Below are 18,765 nucleotides of genomic sequence, written 5' to 3' on the forward strand. Positions count from 1 at the left end.
GAGTAGTTGCATGAGTGTCTATATGGGTTATTGATTGCTTGCCTGAGTATTTGTATGGCTGCCTGAGTGTGTGTGTGGGTGGGTGGGAGGTGTGTGACTCTGTGCATAGATGTGTGAGTGGTTGATTCACTGGGTGTGTGGGTACAAGAGTGCATGTGAAAACAGCTGTATGGGTGGGTGAGTGTGTGTATGGGTGTGTTGGTGAGTGAATGGATGTCTCAGTGGTACATGTGCAAGTAACTACATATGTAAAAGGCAGTATATGTGAGTGATAGTGTATATAAATAACTATATGTGAGAGTCAGTAATTGTGAGAGTGGCTGCATGGATGAGTGAGTATTTGTATCAGTGAGTCTATAAGAGAGTAATTATGTATTAGTATCTGTTTGAATAAGTGAGGTGGCGTCTGTATAACAGTATAGGTGAGTAAATGGAAGTATGATTGATTCTTTGCATGACTGACTAGGTGTGTGAGTAACTCTGGATATGTGGCAGTGTGTGAGTGTCTGTATAGGAGTATTAGTGCATATGATAGTGTTATAGTGATGAGTGACTGCATGTATGAGTAACTGTATGGGTGAATGAGTGGATGTGTGTGTAGACCTAGGAATCAGTCAGTGCGTATTTAGTAACTGGTATTGATGTGGCGAAAATGGTAGTCTGTATTTTAGAGGGGGTGTATCAAAGGTTATATTCAGGTGTGAGGAGGTGCATCAGATTTTCACGTGGGTAATGTCATCAGTGATGTCATCAGTGATGTCATTTGACATGTCATCAGTGATGTCACCGACCATGTCATGAATGATGTATTATGTGACGTCATCAGCAGTGCATTGTGGGGGCACGAGTTATAGTTAGCTGAACTAACTATAACGCCAGAATTTCTATGGTGAAATATCCAACTAACTATAACGCTCCTGAAACCTATGGTTTTTTCAGTGAATTTCTATGGTTTTTTAAATGCTAATTTCTAACTATAACGTGCCTGAAACCTATGTTTTTTTCAGTGAATTTCAAAAGTTTTTTTTAAATGAAAATGTGTAAGTCTAATGTACCTCAATCCTATGGTTTTTTAATTTTCTATATATATATACATATATATTTTAAAACAATTGTGAATAATTTTTAGCTAGGAAAACTATAGTCAATCTTTTTTTTAAAAATATTATACAGAAGTCGCGCACCCTTCACGCACCCTACACGATGGCTGCGCTTTCTAGTAGCCATTTTGAAAAGTCGCATTGGGGTCGCGGCTTCGGCGTAATTGGTAAAGTATGAAATATCTTTACATTAATTATAAATAAAAGTTTTCCTTTAAGTGTTTGTCTAAATTTATTGATAAAAGTATTTTTAAAGTGTTATTTTCAATATAATTTAGACGAAAAATTATTCGATTATTATTGGATTCGGAGGTTAGGAGGGATGGCCATTTTGCTTGATCTGTTTTGAAAGATTTTTTGGTCTAGTCAGGTGGACACCCTCCTCCGGGTGAGGTACGGCTTTGGGATTCTATTCAAAAGGTGAGGAATCCACAGGCAGAAGTATCCATCAGAAGAACAAGTTACTTACCTTCGGTAACGCTTTTTCTGGTGGATACAGTATCTGCTTGTGGATTCCTGACTGTCCCACCCGCCTCCCCGTTGTCCACCTGTTTCTACCAAAAAGATGCTATTACTGTTTGGCATGAATGTTTTTAATATGTCTTAATCATGCGTATGTTTTAATAGTGAAAAATACTTGATCTGTTGCTATTTCTTTATTCCTGTTTTTGGTTATGCATTTGTATATATATTATCTACTGGCGGTCGCCAATAGATAGTCATAGTTAGGACCTATTTTCCATAGGAAATCCGCAATATTCTATTTGGAATAACGTTGGCGCCGATTGACGAATCTTCGCAAATTTTTCCAAACTTTTGCCCAGCTCCGCTCCGCTCCGCTCCGCTCCTACCCTGAAAGTTTCGTGGTGATTCGTCAAGCGGGGGCCGAGAAAAAAGGGGGGTCCCAAAACGCGGTTTCCCCATGCAATTTCCCATAGGATCTGTTGTCGCAGCTACAGCCGGAACTGCTGAACGGAATTACACCAAATTTGGCAAAGAAGTAGTCCTCAGTTCAGACTCGTGCCTTTTGCTTAAATGGTGTAAATCCATTCAGTAGTTCCTGAGAAAATTAGAGATAAAAGTTAGTGATCTCTATGGCCGGGGAGGATCCGCGGATCCTCCCCGCACCCTCCCCGAACCCTCCTGAGCACGAGCTGAATGCTAATTGGCTGCCAACACTCTGAATCAGGAAGTGTTGGCAGCCATCTTGTGCCTCGGTAGAACCGAGGCACAAGAAAGCACAAAAACAAAGACACAAAACGCGACAAGGGGGCAGGGTAGAAACACCCTGACCCCCTAGGCCTGCTCAGGTGGTCCCACAAGGACCCCAAGGCTCAAAAAATTTTTTTTTTTTTTAAGAAATCGCGGGATGCGCGTAGGGTCCGCGCATCCCGCTAATGAAAAAAAAAAAGAAGCACTTCGTTTTTATTTAGCCCCCGAGGCAATGCGTTTATCGCCACCGCCCGGGGCTTAACTGAATGTATGCGGGGGGCTCATGCCCCCCCCCGCAGCCCCGGGGACTGCCCCCCGGGCTTATTTAAAAAAAATATATATATACCAGTGTGGGGGGGCTCGAGCCCCCCCACACGCCCCGGGAACCGCCACTGTGAGAAGTTGGCCTGATATATGATGTCACTAGTTCTAGTGTACACCTTGTATCAGTCCAAACAACCCTTATGGTGTTTGGTTGTAAAGTCAACCTTATAGACCAGCTATCCTAGTGGTAGCATGGACAAGAGCATTCTAGTCAAAATACCCTCAGCACTCTTTATGAGATTCGAGGTAAGTATAACACAATCTTATTTAAGCATACATAAGTCACACAGGTAAGTAATACAGTTAGGCCCTAGGGGCCACGCAAACCATATACTAAGTAAGTGGTATAAGAACCACTGTCACGAACACAGGTTAGGCCTAGGCCTTGGGAATCGCTGGGGCTACACTATCCTATCAGTTGCTAGGCAGTGGGAGGCCCACGGGATTCAGGTGCAGAGTGGAAACACTCACGCATAATGCAATAGTAATGTTTAGAAATTAAGAGTTTTAGGACACTTCGGAAGGAACTAGGAGTTAGAGACTTGGAAACTAGACACTAGGATAGTCAATACCCTTGTGAGCACCGGAGTACTCAAGTTACCCAGCCCACGGGCTGCGGGTGCATAGGTGTGAACTTGTATCGGGTTTCGTCGTCGACTCCTATGGATGCCTGAAGAAAAGATGCTGACAGGCAGTCAGTGAAGAGTGTCCGGTGGATTCCAAGGATGGAATCTAGAAGGAGGATACCTGCAAGCAGAGGGGACAGAGTCTAGCTCACCAGCCAGGAGCCGGGAAGGAACCAGGAAGGAACCAGGCGATGTCATGAAGATGCAGGTGAAGAGGTGAAGCTTGTCGTAGCAGCCACGGGTACCAGGAGGCGTTGAGGATGACCAGAACCAGGAGGCGAGCTGTCCCACGAGGGCTCTTGCTGTCAGCGGTGTCGATGTCGAGTTTGGACACAACAAGCCTTGGCAAGCGCAACCCACGCAGAATGAAGGATTTGCTTCTGTTGCAGACCAGGAAGGCCTGAGGTGCTTCTCTTTCACAGGGAAGCAAGGGCCAGTCTGGAGGAGCCAAACCAGCAGTGAAAAGTCAAGGGTTTGTCGTGGCAGAGGTTACTAGCCAACGGGCAAGCAACCGGACGGACGCGTCGAGCAGGAAAATGCAGAAGGACCCCACGCAGAACTCGTGGAGTGTGGAGGGCTGATCTTCAGTGCAGATGGTGCTCGGGGTTGGGGCTTCTCAATCCCCAGAGCACAACTTCGAGGGTGCCTCAGAAGCTGCGCTGGAAGCTAGTAGCCAATTTTCCCAGGTAGCCGGTCCCACGTCTCTCGTCGCCTCCACGGATCTCAGCTTTGCTGTGGATGTGGATCAGGATCGGAGAAGTCTGGAAGTCAAGGCGCTGGTTGGGCTCTGCAGTCGGTTCCTCATAGAACTTTGAGCAAAGCAAATGGCAGGTCGCTTGATGGTGCCTGTTTGCACAGGGTGGCCACTCCTTGGCCACAAGGGAGATTCTTCAGTCTTCTTCCGTAGTTGAATGTCGAAGGTCCAGAGTTTCTGTTCAAGTTTCAGTTGTCAGGATAATCCAAAGTCCTAGGGACTCAGCTCCCACTCTTATACTAATCTGGGGGGCTGGGTTACCTGCTAGGTCCCTCCTTTGGGTGGGACCAGGGAGGGGGGTGGTTACACCCCCTTCCCTTTGTCCAGTTTCACACCAGGACTGGGGCTGAAGTGCCCCAGCACCGGTTGAACCGGACTATGCATGGGACACCTTGGGTGCCCCAGACAGTGTCTCGTTTCATTCATCCCTCCCTGCCCCAATACACTAAGTCCCGTCTAGGGTGGTGCTAGCACCTCCCAAGGCAGGAAACCTATTGTCCAAGCCTCCCTCGCTGGAAGGACTCCCAGGAGCAGGAGGTCAGACTTGTGTCTGTGGTAGCAGCATCCATTTTGTGATGCTGGGGCTCTGGTTAACTTTAACCGGGTAGTAGGTCTTCAACATGTCTTCTCCCTCTAGAAGGGAGGAATACTATCCTCATCGCCAGAAATGGTGTGGGGGTAGTATTCCAAAGTGTTAGACACCTTTCACGACATGTTTTGATAAAGCCAAACCATAGTTACCATAACCGCGAGGATTATAAGGCACTTTAAGAGTATATGGTAGGCGATATCATAGAACAGCTATAAGGACATGGTTCCGAAAGCTGCAGACAGGCTCAGCTAGAGCACCATCTCACATGTTACCAAGCACTCTGCCTTCAGGATTGTTAAGGCCTGCCATAGGAGTGACTGATAGGTTACCCATGTGTCCATATATAAGGTAGGTATCGGAATACTACACCTAAGCAAGGGGTGATTACATGACCTTGCCCCAGCTGAGTGATCAGCCAGTTGTGTCATAATGGAAGGCCAGCCAGGGGTGGCATAATACATGCTGCAGCCCCTTGTAGGCCTAGGGTACACCTATGCCCTGGGTACCTAAGGTACACTGTACAGGGCCCTAGAAGGTGATCCTTACCAATTGTGTTATGTACCTAAAGTACATAGTGTGAATTTAGAGAGAGACCAGCTGGGCTGTGGGTCTGATTAGCAGGCCCACAGCCACATCTAAGTCGAAAACCAGTGAAGCAAAAGCAAAAAGTGGGGGTGAACATAGAAAGCAGACCCTACTCTCCTACACACCCCGCCCCCCCAAAACTTAGGGACATTAAACTAACCGTGACCAGTTGAGTCTTCATGTTCTAAGTGGAAATATCTGGAGAGTCCATCTGCATTGGCATGGTCAGTCCCAGGTCTATGTTCCACTGTGAAGTCCATCCCCTGTAGGGAAATGGACCACCTAAGAAGTTTGGGATTTTCACCCTTCATCTGATTTAGCCACAAGAGGGGCTTATGGTCTGTCTGAATCTTGAAGTGAGTGCCAAACAGGTATGGCCTCAGCTTCTTCAGGGCCCAAACCACAGCAAAGGCCTCCCTCTCAATAGCTGACCAACGTTTCTCTCTAGGGGTCAGCCTTCTACTAATAAAAGCAATGGGCTGGTCTTGACCATCTATATTCAGTTGTGAAAGAACAGCTCCCACACCCAACTCAGAAGCATCTGTCTGGACAATGAACTCTTTGGAGTAGTCTGGAGTTTTCAGAATAGGTGCAGTGCACATGGCCTGCTGCAGGTCATCAAATGCCTTCTGACAGCTTACTGTCCACTGACCTTTCTTTGGCATCTTCTTAGAGGTCAAGTCATTAAGTGGTGTCACAATGGACCCATAGTTCTTAACAAACTTTCTGTAGTACCCAGTCAGGCCCAAGAAAGCTCTGACCTGAGTCTGGGTAATTGGAGGAGTCCAGTTCTTTATGGTCTGGATCTTGCTCTCCAGTGGTTGAACCTGACCCCCACCTACTAGGTGGCCCAGGTACACAACCTTGCTCTGCCCTATCTGGCACTTAGTGGCCTTGATAGTGAGGCCTGCCTTTTGCAGGGCCTCTAAAACATTCCTCAGGTGGACCAGGTGATCCTCCCAGGTGGTGCTAAAGACAGCAATATCATCAAGATAAGCTGCACGGTAGTCATCCAGGCCTGTAAGGACTTGATTCACCAACCTTTGGAAAGTGGCAGGTGCATTCTTCAAGCCAAAGGGCATTACCACAAATTGATAATGTCCTCCTGGGGTTGAGAATGCAGTTTTGGCCTTTGCACTTTCAGCTAGTCTGATTTGCCAGTAGCCTGCTGTCAGGTCAAATGTACTCAAAAACTTGGCAGCTGCCAATCTGTCAATGAGCTCATCTGCCCCAGGTATTGGGTGGGCATCTGTCCTAGTGACAGCATTGAGACCTCTGTAATCCACGCAAAACCTCATCTCTCTCTTACCATCTTGGGTGTGAGGTTTTGGCACAAGAACTACAGGACTAGCCCAAGGGCTCTCTGAAGGTTCAATGACTCCCAGCTCCAACATCTTTTGTACCTCGATCTTTATGCAGTCCCTGACATGGTCAGGTTGCCTGTAGATTTTACTCTTCACAGGCAGACTGTCACCAGTGTCCACCTCATGGGTGCACCAGTTTGTCTGACTTGGGGTCAGAGAGAACATATGTCTGTAGGCCTGTAGAACTTGTCTGCAGTCCTGTTGCTGATGGTCAGTGAGGCTGTCAGAAAAGACCACACCATCAACTGAACCATCATCAGGGTTCTGAGTCAGCAGGTCTGGGAGAGGGTCACTCTCTTCCTCCTGCCCCTCATCTGTAGCCATGAGTAAGCCCATGTCTGCCCTGTGAACATATGCCTTTAACCTGTTGACATGAAGCACCCTGTGGGGGCTTCTGGGAGTCCCAAGGTCCACCAAGTAGGTGACTTCTCCCTTCTGTTCAACAATAGTGTGGGGTCCAGACTATTTGTCCTGGAGTGCTGCTGGGGCCACTGGCTCCAACACCCAAACTTTCTGTCCTGGCTGGTACACAGTCAGCACAGCCTTTTGGTCATGCCAAGCTTTTTGGAGTTCTTGGCTTGCCTCAAGGTTTTTAGAAGCGTCCTCATATACTCTGCCATCCTGGAGCGGAGGCCAAGTACATAATCCACTATGTCCAGTTTGGGTTGTCTGAGAGGTCTCTCCCATCCTTCCCTTACTAGATACAGGGGTCCCCTTACAGGATGCCCAAACAAAAGCTCAAAAGGGCTGTAGCCAACCCCCTTTTGTGGGACCTCTCTGTAAGCAAACAGAAGGCAGGGTAAAAGGATGTCCCATCTTCGCCTAAGCTTGTCTGGTAAACCTTTTATCATCCCTTTTAGGATCTTTTGAATCTTTCCACAAGCCCATTGCATTGTGGGTGATAGGGTGTAGTGAATTTGTAGTTAACACCACACTCCTTCCACATTGCAGTCAAATATCCTGACATGAAGTTGGCACCTCTGTCAGAGACAACCTCCTTTGGAAAACCCACTCTGGAGAATACTCCAAGTAGGGCCCTTGCCACAACAGGAGCTGCTGTGGTCCTCAGGGGTATAGCTTCTGGATACCTGGTGGCATGGTCCACTATCACCAGTATGAGTCTGTGCCCAGATGCTGTTTGGGGGTCCATTGGTCCAACAATGTCTATCCCCACTCTCTCAAAGGGAACCCCCACCACAGGTAGTGGTATGAGGGGGGCCTTTGTGGTGCCACCTGATTTGCCACTTGCTTGGCAGGTGACACAGGAGCGACAAAACTCCTTGGTATCTTCTGACATGTGAGGCCAGTGAAAGTGAGGGACAAGTCTGTCCCAAGTCTTATTCTGGCCTAAGTGTCCTTCAAGGGGAATATCATGGGCCAAGGTAAGAAGGAAGCCTCTGAAACTCAATGGTATGACCAACCTCCTGGACGCACCAGGCTTGGGGTCTCTAGCCTCTGAGTACAGCAGCCCTTCATCCCAATACACTCTATGGGTACCTTGAGCATTCCCTGCAGCCTCAGCAGCAGCCTGCTGTCTGAGGGGTTCAAGAGAAGGACAGTCTAATTGGGCCTGCCTCAGATCTGCCCTTGAAGGTCCCCCTGTCCCAAGAAACTCAACCTGTTCAGGTTCCAGTTCTTCTAGGACAGTTCCTTCAGGGCTCTCAGAATCATCCTCCTGTGAGGCCTGATTCTCTACCTGAGGCAGGGGGGAAGGCACAGCCTTAACCCTACTGCTCTCTCTCTTGGGTTGTGTCTGGTCCATTGTCCCAGGATCCAGCACTTGTTCAGTGTTGCACTTTTTGGCCTGTGACCTAGTCACAGCAAGGACATGTGCATCTATTCCCAGCATTTCTGCATGGGCCCTATACTCCACTTCAGCCCACACTGAAGTTTCAAGGTCATTTCCCAACAGACACTCTACAGGAAGATCTGAACTCACCACAACTTTCTTGAGGCCAGTTACCCCTCCCCAGGAGAAGTTAACAATTGCCACACTATGGGAGGTAGTGGCATTACTAGCGTTGGTCACTAGGTAATTCTCACCTAGCATGATCTGTCCAGGGTCCACAAAGGCAGGTGTCACCATTGTGACACTAGTACCTGTGTCCCTGTAGGCCTGAGCCATTCTCTGGTTGATCAAAGGAGTCTGTCTGTACTTGCCCAGGTTACTGGGACCCACAGTAGAGGACAAAGCTATGTCCCCATCACAGATCAGAACAGCCTGAGTGGGTATTCTGACTAGGCCAGAATCCACTTCAGTTCTCAGGGTTAACCCTATTACACCCTTTTGCTGGGAACCACCACTTACAGCTGGACTAGGGGGTACAGTTGCCTTAGGGACAATGGTGGCTGGGGGCTTGTCCTTTTTGGTGCACTCACTAAACCAATGGGAATTGGACTTACAATAGTTACACCAAGGTTTCTTTTGGCCATCTTTCTTTTTATCCTTTTTGGGACCACCCTCCCCCTGAGCCTTTTGGGGGCCTGGTGAAGACTTCTGGTCTTTTGATTTCTGCTCATTACCCTTCTGGTCTGCCTTTTTCTGATCACCGCCCTGGTTCTGGTTTTTCTGCTTAACTCTAGTCCTGACCCACCTATCTGCCTTCTTTCCCAATTCCTGGGGAGAAGTTAGGTCAGAGTCAATCAAGTGTTGATGCAGCAGCTGGTTTTGACAGTTGTTAAGGATTTGTTCTCTCATGATCAAATTATACCATCCTGTATAGTCCTTAACCTTACTACCCAATAACCAGCCTTCCAAAGCCTTAGTGGCACAATCTACAAAGTCAGTCCAGTACTGAGTCTGTGTCTTCTGGTTATCCCTGAACAACAACCTGTATTGTTCAGTGGTTAGGCCAAACCCATCAATCAGAGCACTCTTCAGGACAGTGTAATTGTCAGCATCCTCATCACTAACTGTGAGGAGCTTGTCTCTACCGTTCTTAGAGAAGGAGAGCCACAAGATAGCTGCCCACTGACTTTGGGGTACCTGCTGTACTTTGCAAGCCCTATCCAAAGCAGTTATCCATTTGTGGATGTCATCCCCACACTTGTAGGGAGGGACAATCTTGCTCAGGTTTCTATTGGCATAGGAGCTGTCTCTATCTTTAGGGATAGTGCTGCCACCAGTGGGTCCTAACCCACTTAACTTTTGCTCTCTGGCCAGAGCAAGTCTCTCTTTGGCAAGGGCAAGTTCTTCCCTTTCAATCCTCAGATTGACTTCCCTCATTCTGGCCTGATGCTCTTTTCTCTGTGGAGAAGTTTTTCCCCTGTGAGAAGAGGCATTGGAGCTATTAGAGACATGGGAGTGGATAGATTCCCTTGAAGGGGATCTTCCTCTCCTGCTTCTCTGGTTAAGTCCACTTGAGGGTCTGAATGGGGGGACCCCATTCAGACTACCATGTAGGCTTAAGTTAGCCTGGCTAAGTCTCCTAACTTGGACCTGGCTGTCTACCTCATCTTCTGAAGTCCCTGCTGACTCATCTTGATCAGTATTGTGAGGGGAGACTTCTGTGGAGGGTAGACCCTCATTGGTACCTAAGGCACCATCCTGGGAGGCTTTCTGGGCATCATACTCTTCTAAGATCTCCACTAGATAAATGAGGGTAGGGTTTGAACCCTGTTTTAACTTTCTGGAGGTACACAATTGTCTCATCTCCTGAAAAGTTAGGGTATCATATCTAGAGGGTATCTTTCTAGGATATCCCCCTCCTGAGAGAGAACCAACTTGATCTCCTCTCACAGACATGATCTAGTGAGGGTGTGGTGTGTGCACCTACCTACACTAGTTGTATCTACTAAAACCTCTCTAGTAGTTGTAGTCAGGGTGTGCTAGGCCCTTCAACCTACAAAAACTAAGTTCAGTAGAACTTAAGTATTTATAAGCTATGTTATATGTACCTTACAAATATCCTTGTGATCTTTCAATTTGATATCTCAAGATTGCAATGGTATCACAACAGCAAGCTCAGATCCCAACCGCTGCTCACCAATGTGAGAAGTTGGCCTGATATATGATGTCACTAGTTCTAGTGTACACCTTGTATCAGTCCAAACAACCCTTATGGTGATTGGTTGTAAAGTCAACCTTATAGACCAGCTATACTAGTGGTAGCATGGACAAGAGCAGTCTTAGGCTAAACTCTGTATGGCATGTGAAGCCAGCTGTTATACCATTTGCAATCCCTTGAATACCAAATGAAAGGACACCACAACAGATATATTATTAAAAATAGAATGTATTTATTCTAGTCAAAATGCCCTCAGCACTCTTTATGAGATTCGAGGTAAGTATAACACAATTTATTTAAGCATACATAAGTCACACAGGTAAGTAATACAGTTAGGCCCTAGGGGCCACGCAAAGCATATACTAAGTAAGTGGTATAAGAACCACTGTCACGAACACAGGTTAGGCCTAGGCCTAGGGAATCGCTGGGGCTACACTATCCTATCAGTTGCTAGGCAGTGGGAGGCCCACGGGATTCAGGTGCAGAGTGGAAACACTCACGCGTAATGCGTTAAAGTCGATAGAAATAGTAATGTTTAGAAATTAAGAGTTTTAGGACACTTCGGAAGGAGCTAGGAGTTAGAGACTTGGAAACTAGACACTAGGATAGTCAATACCCTTGTGAGCACCGGAGTGCTCAAGTTACCTAGCCCACGGGCTGCGGGTGCATAGGTGTGAACTTTCGTCGGGTTTCGTCGTCGACTCCTATGGATGCCTGAAGAAAAGATGCTGACAGGCAGTCAGTGAAGAGTGTCCAGTGGAGTCCAAGGATGGAATCAAGAAGGAGGATACCTGCAAGCAGAGGGGACAGAGTCTAGGTCACCATCCAGGAGCCGGGAAGGAAACAGGAAGGAACCAGGCGAGGTCGTGAAGATGCAGGTGAAGAGGTGACGCTTGTCGCAGCAGCCACGGGTACCAGGAGGCGTCGAGGATGACCAGAACCAGGAGGCGAGCTGTCCCACAAGGGTTCTTGCTGTCGGCGGCGTCGATGTCGAGTTTGGACACAACAAGCCTTGGCAAGCGCAACCCACGCAGAATGAAGGATTCGCTTCTGTTGCAGACCAGGAAGGCCTGAGGTGCTTCTCTTTCACAGGGAAGCAAGGGCCAGTCTGGAGGAGCCAAACCAGCAGTGAAAAGTCAAGGGTTCGTCGTCGCAGAGGTTTCTAGCCAACGGGCAAGCAATCGGACAGATGCATCAAGCAGGAAAATACAGAAGGGCCCCACGCAGAACTCGTGGAGTGTGGAGGGCTGATCTTCAGTGCAGATGGTGCTCGGGGTTGGGGCTTCTCAATCCCCAGAGCACAACTTCAAGGGTGCCTCAGAAGCTGCGCTGGAAGCTAGTAGCCAATTTTCCCAGGTAGCCGGTCCCACGTCTCTCGTCGCCTCCACGGATCTCAGCTTTGCTGTGGATGTGGATCAGGGTCAGAGAAGTCTGGAAGTCAAGGCGTTGGTGGGGCTCTGCAGTCGGTTCCTCATAGAACTTCGGGCAAAGCAAACGGCAGGTCGCTTGATGGTGCCTGTTTGCACAGGGTGGCCTCTCCTTGGCCACAAGGGAGATTCTTCAGTCTTCTTCCGTAGTTGAATGTCGAAAGTCCAGAGTTTCTGTTCAAGTTTCAGTTGTCAGGATAATCCAAAGCCCTAGGGACTCAGCTCCCACTCTTATACTAATCTGGGGGGCTGGGTTACCTGCTAGGTCCCTCCTATGGGTGGGACCAGAGAGGGGGGTGGTTACACCCCCTTCCCTTTGTCCAGTTTCACGCTAGGACTGGGGCTGGAGTGCCCCAGCACCGGTTTGAACCGGACTATGCATGGGACACCTTGGGTGCCCCAGGTAGTGTCTCGTTTCATTCATCCCTCCCTGCCCCAATACACTAAGTCCCGTCTAGGATGGTGCTAGCACCTCCCAAGGCAGGAAACCTATTGTCCAAGCCTCCCTCGCTGGAAGGACTCCCAGCAGCAGGAGGTCAGACTTGTGTCTGTGGTAGCAGCATCCATTTTGTGATGCTGGGGCTCTGGTTAACTTTAACCGGGTAGTAGGTCTTCAACATGTCTTCTCCCTCTAGAAGGGAGGAATACTATCCTCATCGCCAGAAATGGTGTGGGGGTAGTATTCCAAAGTGTTAGACACCTTACACGACATGTTTTGATAAAGCCAAACCATAGTTACCATAACCGCGAGGATTATAAGGCACTTTAAGAGTATATGGTAGGCGATATCATAGAACAGCTATAAGGACATGGTTCCGAAAGCTGCAGACAGGCTCAGCTAGAGCACCATCTCACATGTTACCAAGCACTCTGCCTTCAGGATTGTTAAGGCCTGCCATAGGAGTGACTGATAGGTTACCCATGTGTCTATATATAAGGTAGGTATAGGAATACTACACCTAAGCAAGGGGTGATTACACGACCTTGCCCCAGCTGAGTGATCAGCCAGTTGTGTCATAATGGAAGGCCAGCCAGGGGTGGCATAATACATGCTGCAGCCCCTGGTAGGCCTAGGGTACACCTATGCCCTGGGTACCTAAGGTACACTGTACAGGGCCCTAGAAGGTGATCCTTACCAATTGTGTTATGTACCTAAAGTACATAGTGTGAATTTAGAGAGAGACCAGCTGGGCTGTGGATCTGATTAGCAGGCCCACAGCCACATCTAAGTCGAAAACCAGTGAAGCAAAAGCAAAAAGTGGGGGTGAACATAGAAAGCAGACCCTTTTCTCCGACAGCCACCTCCCCGGGGCACTAAATATTTAAATAGGGGGTCCGTTACGGACCCCCAAGCCCTGGGGACCACCACCCCCCGGGGCTTAAAATTAAGTGGGAGGGGGGCCACGCGGCCCCCCTCCAGGAGCCTTGTCGTGGCCCTGGGGACCGCCACCCCCCAGGGCCGGCTCCTGCAGTGTCCCGGGGTGCCCACCCCCGGGACACTGCTGTTTGCTATGGCATGGTGGGAGCCTCGCGGCTCCCATCCTACCATTGCAAACTGCTTTGGTATTTGGGGCTCCCTGGCGCATACTGGAGGTACCTGGTGGGCTAGTTGGCCCCCAGGGGACCACAGGATTGAAGAGGAATTAATTCCCCAACTTAAAACGCGCCACAGGGCGTGTTTGCACAGGTCACCTCAGGCCCCTCCCCCTTCCTTCACCATTGTACAAATATTCCTCTAAAATCAGCTGAACTACGAATTCCGATTTACTCACCTGTAATCAGGGGAGAACCCAGTGCTGCATCTTTTAGCCCAGCACTGACCCCGAAAAGTAATTCTAAGCGTACTTACCAGTAACTTGTATTTCCTTCCATAGGAATCCATTGTGTGGTTTTCACCAGAAAAGTTTCTGTGTCCATTTTTGAAACGTACAAATATTCCTCTAAAATCAGCCGAACTATGAATTCCGATTTACTCACCTGTTATTAGGAGAGAACCCAGGGCTGCATCTTTTAGCCCAGCACTGGCCCTGAAAAGTAATTCTAAGCGTACTTACCAGTAACTTGTATTTCCTTCCATAGGAATCCATTGTGTGGTTTTCACCAGAAAAGATTCTAAGTGTCTATTTTCACAAACTAAAAATATTCCTAAAAAATCGTCTGTATGACTTAAACACATTCTTTCAACTGTTTACAGGAGGTTGGCCAGTGCTGGATCCAGGATCCACCACTGAGTAAGAAAACGCAACAATAACACTACTTACCTGCTAAGTGAATTTTCTGCCATAGGATAACATTGGTGATTCTATGGGAAAAAGTTTCTAAGTGTCAACTTTTAAAATACAATAATATTCCTTAAAAATTACTACTGTAACCAAAGCGCTTTTACTCAACTGATTACAGGAGATGTCTAAGGACTGAATCTAGGGCCCAGTCCTGTGGTTAGAAAAGTAATCCATAAAGTTACTACTTGCATTTAAGTAGAAATTCACATTGAGCTCAATGTTGCTTTGTGTTTGAAATTGTATTGCCCATTGCAACAACTGTAACTATTGTACTTAAAAGTCTGTTGCCTATTTGCCAAGTATTTAAACTAAAGTAATTCATTCTGAGAAAGTATATTTTGTATTGTAATGTATAATGTAATTATAATGTAATTAAAAAAATATATATAAAAATAAATAGTTTTAAAAATGTAGTAAATCAGTATCAAAAAAATCAGTATAACAATTAATACATACAAAATTGTCATTTACAAAACCTTTGAAATTCACTGAAAAAACCATAGGTTTCAGGCCTGATGTAGTTAGGAATTAGCATTTAAAAAACCTTTGAAATTCACTGAAAAAACCATAGGTTTCAGGGGCGTTATAGTTAGGAATTGGCATTTAAAAAACCTTTGAAATTCACTGAAAAAACCATAGGTTTCAGGGGCGTTATAGGTAGCTGGACATTTCCCTCATACAAAACCCTTGAAATTCCCCCGTTATAGTTAGTTCAGCTAACTATAACTCGCGCCCCCGCAATGCACTGCTGATGACTTCACATATTACATCACTCATGACAAGGTCAATGACATCACTGATGACATCACTGATGACATCTGAAATGAAATCACTGATGACGTCATCCATGTGATAAATTAGTGCACCTTCTCACACCCTTTGATATACTCAATCAAAATTTCAGACGTCCATTCTCAAAACCATAGATACTCCAATACCAATAACTACAAACCCACTCATTGACTCTTAGATCTACACACACATTCACTCACTCACCTGTACAGTCACTCATACTTACAGTTACTCAGTACAGGACTATCATATGCATTTATACACCTACATAGACACTCACACACCACCAATCATCCATAGAGGTACTTTCACACTTAGTCAGTCATGCAAATAATTAATCACACTCCCATTTACTCATCTATGCAGGTATACACACACAAGTTCACTTACTCATAAAAATAGTACCACATTCTTACGCTCTTATACAATCACTGATACAAGCACACACTCATCCATACAGCCACTCTCACAATCACACACTCTCACATATACCCACTTATATACTCTTACACACATATATACTGCCTTTCACATATGTAGTTACTCATACATGTACCACTAGGATATACATTCAATCACTAACACACCCATACATACTCTCACCCAACCATACAGTCCATCACACATGCACTCTTAAAACCATGCACCCATAGAATCACCCACTCACACATGTGTGCACACACACCCCACCCACACAAACACTCAGGCACCCAAACAGATACTCAGACAACCAATCAATAACCCATAGAGACACTCATATAGCTATTCACAAAACCATGCAGCTGCTTATACACCAACAGACAGACAGATACAGACATTCACACAGTTTAGTCACTAGTCTGCAGTAAGATACGTTTAATGACTCACTCATAGAGTCAGTCACGCACCTTATAAATCTTCCATTCACACACTTATACACCCACTCATTCTTCCATAGGTTCGTCCCTATATATATGTTAAACTTATTTAAAATTTATGGAAACACACACTCACTGGATGACGTCATCAGTGATGTCATCAGTGATGTCATTTCAGATGTAATCAGTGATGTCATCAGTGATGTCACTGACCATGTCATGAGTGATGTAATATGTGACGTCATCAGCAGTGCATTGCGGGGGCGCGAGTTATAGTTAGCTGAACTAACTATAGCGGGGGAATTTCAAGGGTTTTGTATGAGGGAAATGTCCAGCTAACTATAACGCCCCTGAAACCTATGTTTTTTTCAGTGAATATATATATATATATTACCTACTGGTAGTTGCCAGTAGGTAGTTATAGTTAGGACCTATTTTCCATAGGAAATCCGCAACATTCTATTTGGAATAACGTTGGCGCCGATTGACGAATCTTCGCGAAATTTTCCAAACTTTTGGCCAGCTCCGGTCTGCTCCTACCCTGAAAATTTCACGGTGATTCGTCAAGCGGGGGCCGAGAAAAAAGTGAGGTCCCAAAACGCGTTTTCCCCATGCATTTTCCCATAGGACCTGTTGACGCAGCTACAGCCCTAACTGCTGAACGGAATTACACCAAATTTGGCAAAGAGCTACTCCTCAGTTCGGACTCGTGCCTTTTGCTTAAATGGTGTAAATCCGTTCAGTAGTTCCTGAGAAAATTAGAGTTAAAAAGATAGATATATCTGGGCGGAGCCTAACCACACATCTCATCGTGAGATCTGATTGGCTGTCAGTACTTCATCCAAGAAGTGTTGGCACCCATCTTAGGACCAATATACATGATAGCACCTCATTAAAAAGCATTGCAGTTAATAGAAGGTTTTAAGACTTTAGTTACATTATAAATCATTTGTTGATGGTACCATACTCATTTTAGGAATTGTGATGTGTTCTAAGGTGATTTTATCATGTGAAAAAGCCTTCTGCTGTGATATCATGAATCATGTTTGAGAGAAAACTATTTTCTCATGCTTTTCCCACAGATGTTTGGAAGGTGATCTATAAGCTAAACTGAGAGCATATTTTCTGTAAATTCACATTATCTTTCTCAGTCATGTGAGAATGAAGTCTGACATTCTCAGTAAAACATGTACATCCAACAAGGGCAGAGACTGTCAGTTGATTCCTTTGTGTTCTACTGCAGCTTCCCAGAGTGTTCTAAAGAACAACTAGAACGCTAACAGTCCTACTTATGACAAACGTATTGCACACCTGAAGCCATCTTGATTGGAATAAAGTGGTAACTCTTAAAAAATGTATTTTAAAAAGGAACAAAATGAGGAGGTTCATTTTGCCATAGAAAGTATGATTAGTGCTGCATAAAGAAAAATTGGGGCACATTTTGAGTGACTTCTCAAATCCTCTTCTATTTCATTAAAAAATTCTGACATGCAGACTGAAACATGCACTTGCAATACCAGCAGCAGACTTTCCTGGTGAGCAGTAGCTTTACTACAGTGATCTAATAAGCAACTAGAGTGCTAACATTCTGAATTTATAGCAAATGTGTGACACATCTGAATGCCTTCGTGATGGAATCAAAGTAAAAAACTGAAAGTATTCCCTATTGAGGAGACTGTAGTAAATGAGGAAATTAGGAAACTTCATAACAAATAAGTCTCCCAAAATGGCCACCAGAGACAAAAGAGCCCAAATGAAGCCCAAATATCACCCAGATGTAGCCCAAGTATAGCCCAATGACAGAATGTCCCAGAGTGTTCTAACGAACAACTAGAGCGCTAACAGTCTTACTTATGGCAAAAGTATGGCACACCTGAAGCCATCTTGATTGGAATAAAGTGGTAACACTTAAAACATTTGATTTACAAAGGAACAAAATGTGAGCGTTCATTTTGCCATAGAAATTATAATTATTGCTGCAGAAAGAAAAATTAGGGCACATTATGACTTCTCAAATCTTCTTCTATTTCATAAAAATATTCTGACATGCAGACTGAAACATGCACTTTGAATATCAGCAGCAGACTTCCCTGGTGAGCAGTAGCTTTACTACAGTGTTCTAATGAGCAACTAGAGTGCTAACATTCAGAATTTATGGAACATGTGTGACACATCTGAATACCTTCTTGATGAAATCAAAGTAAAAAACTGAAAGCATTTCCTACTGAGGAGACTGCAGTAAATGAGGAAATTAGGAAACTTCATAACAAATAAATCTCCCAAGATGGCCACCAGAGACAAAAGAACCCAAATGCAGCACAAATATCACCTAGATGTAGCCCACATGTAGCCCAATGACAGAAGTGTGCAAAACACTTATTGTTTGTGTATTTGCAGTTTTATATAGTGCAGACTTGTAAGGTATTGGAGTGCTGTACATGAGCATTGGTTACATCACACAAGATCAAATTCATTTTGGTTGTAGACACGGGGAGATTAAGTGATTTGACCAGAATCACAGAATGTTGAGCTGAAGCAGAAACTCCAACCTGGTTCCCCAGTTGCAAAGTCTGCAGCTCTGGAAGTAACACCACATCGTCTCCCCTAGGTGCAACATTTAATCAAGTGGTCAACTGGAAAAAAAAATAAAGATTACAAATAATTTAAAAGTTCTTTGTCGCTATTTGCAAACTCAGAAAATATGTCCTCATTTTAGTTTTTTAGAGCACTAACCATCATTTTGATGCAAATAAGACCCTCTCATATATTTAATTTCTAAAGGAAATGCTCTAGGTATTACAGTTTTGATTACATCAAGATGATGTCAGGCGTTCCACACTTTT

The sequence above is a fragment of the Triturus cristatus genome, chromosome 1_1 (assembly GCF_964204655.1).
Source record: "Triturus cristatus chromosome 1_1, aTriCri1.1, whole genome shotgun sequence".
NCBI lineage: Eukaryota > Metazoa > Chordata > Amphibia > Caudata > Salamandridae > Triturus > Triturus cristatus.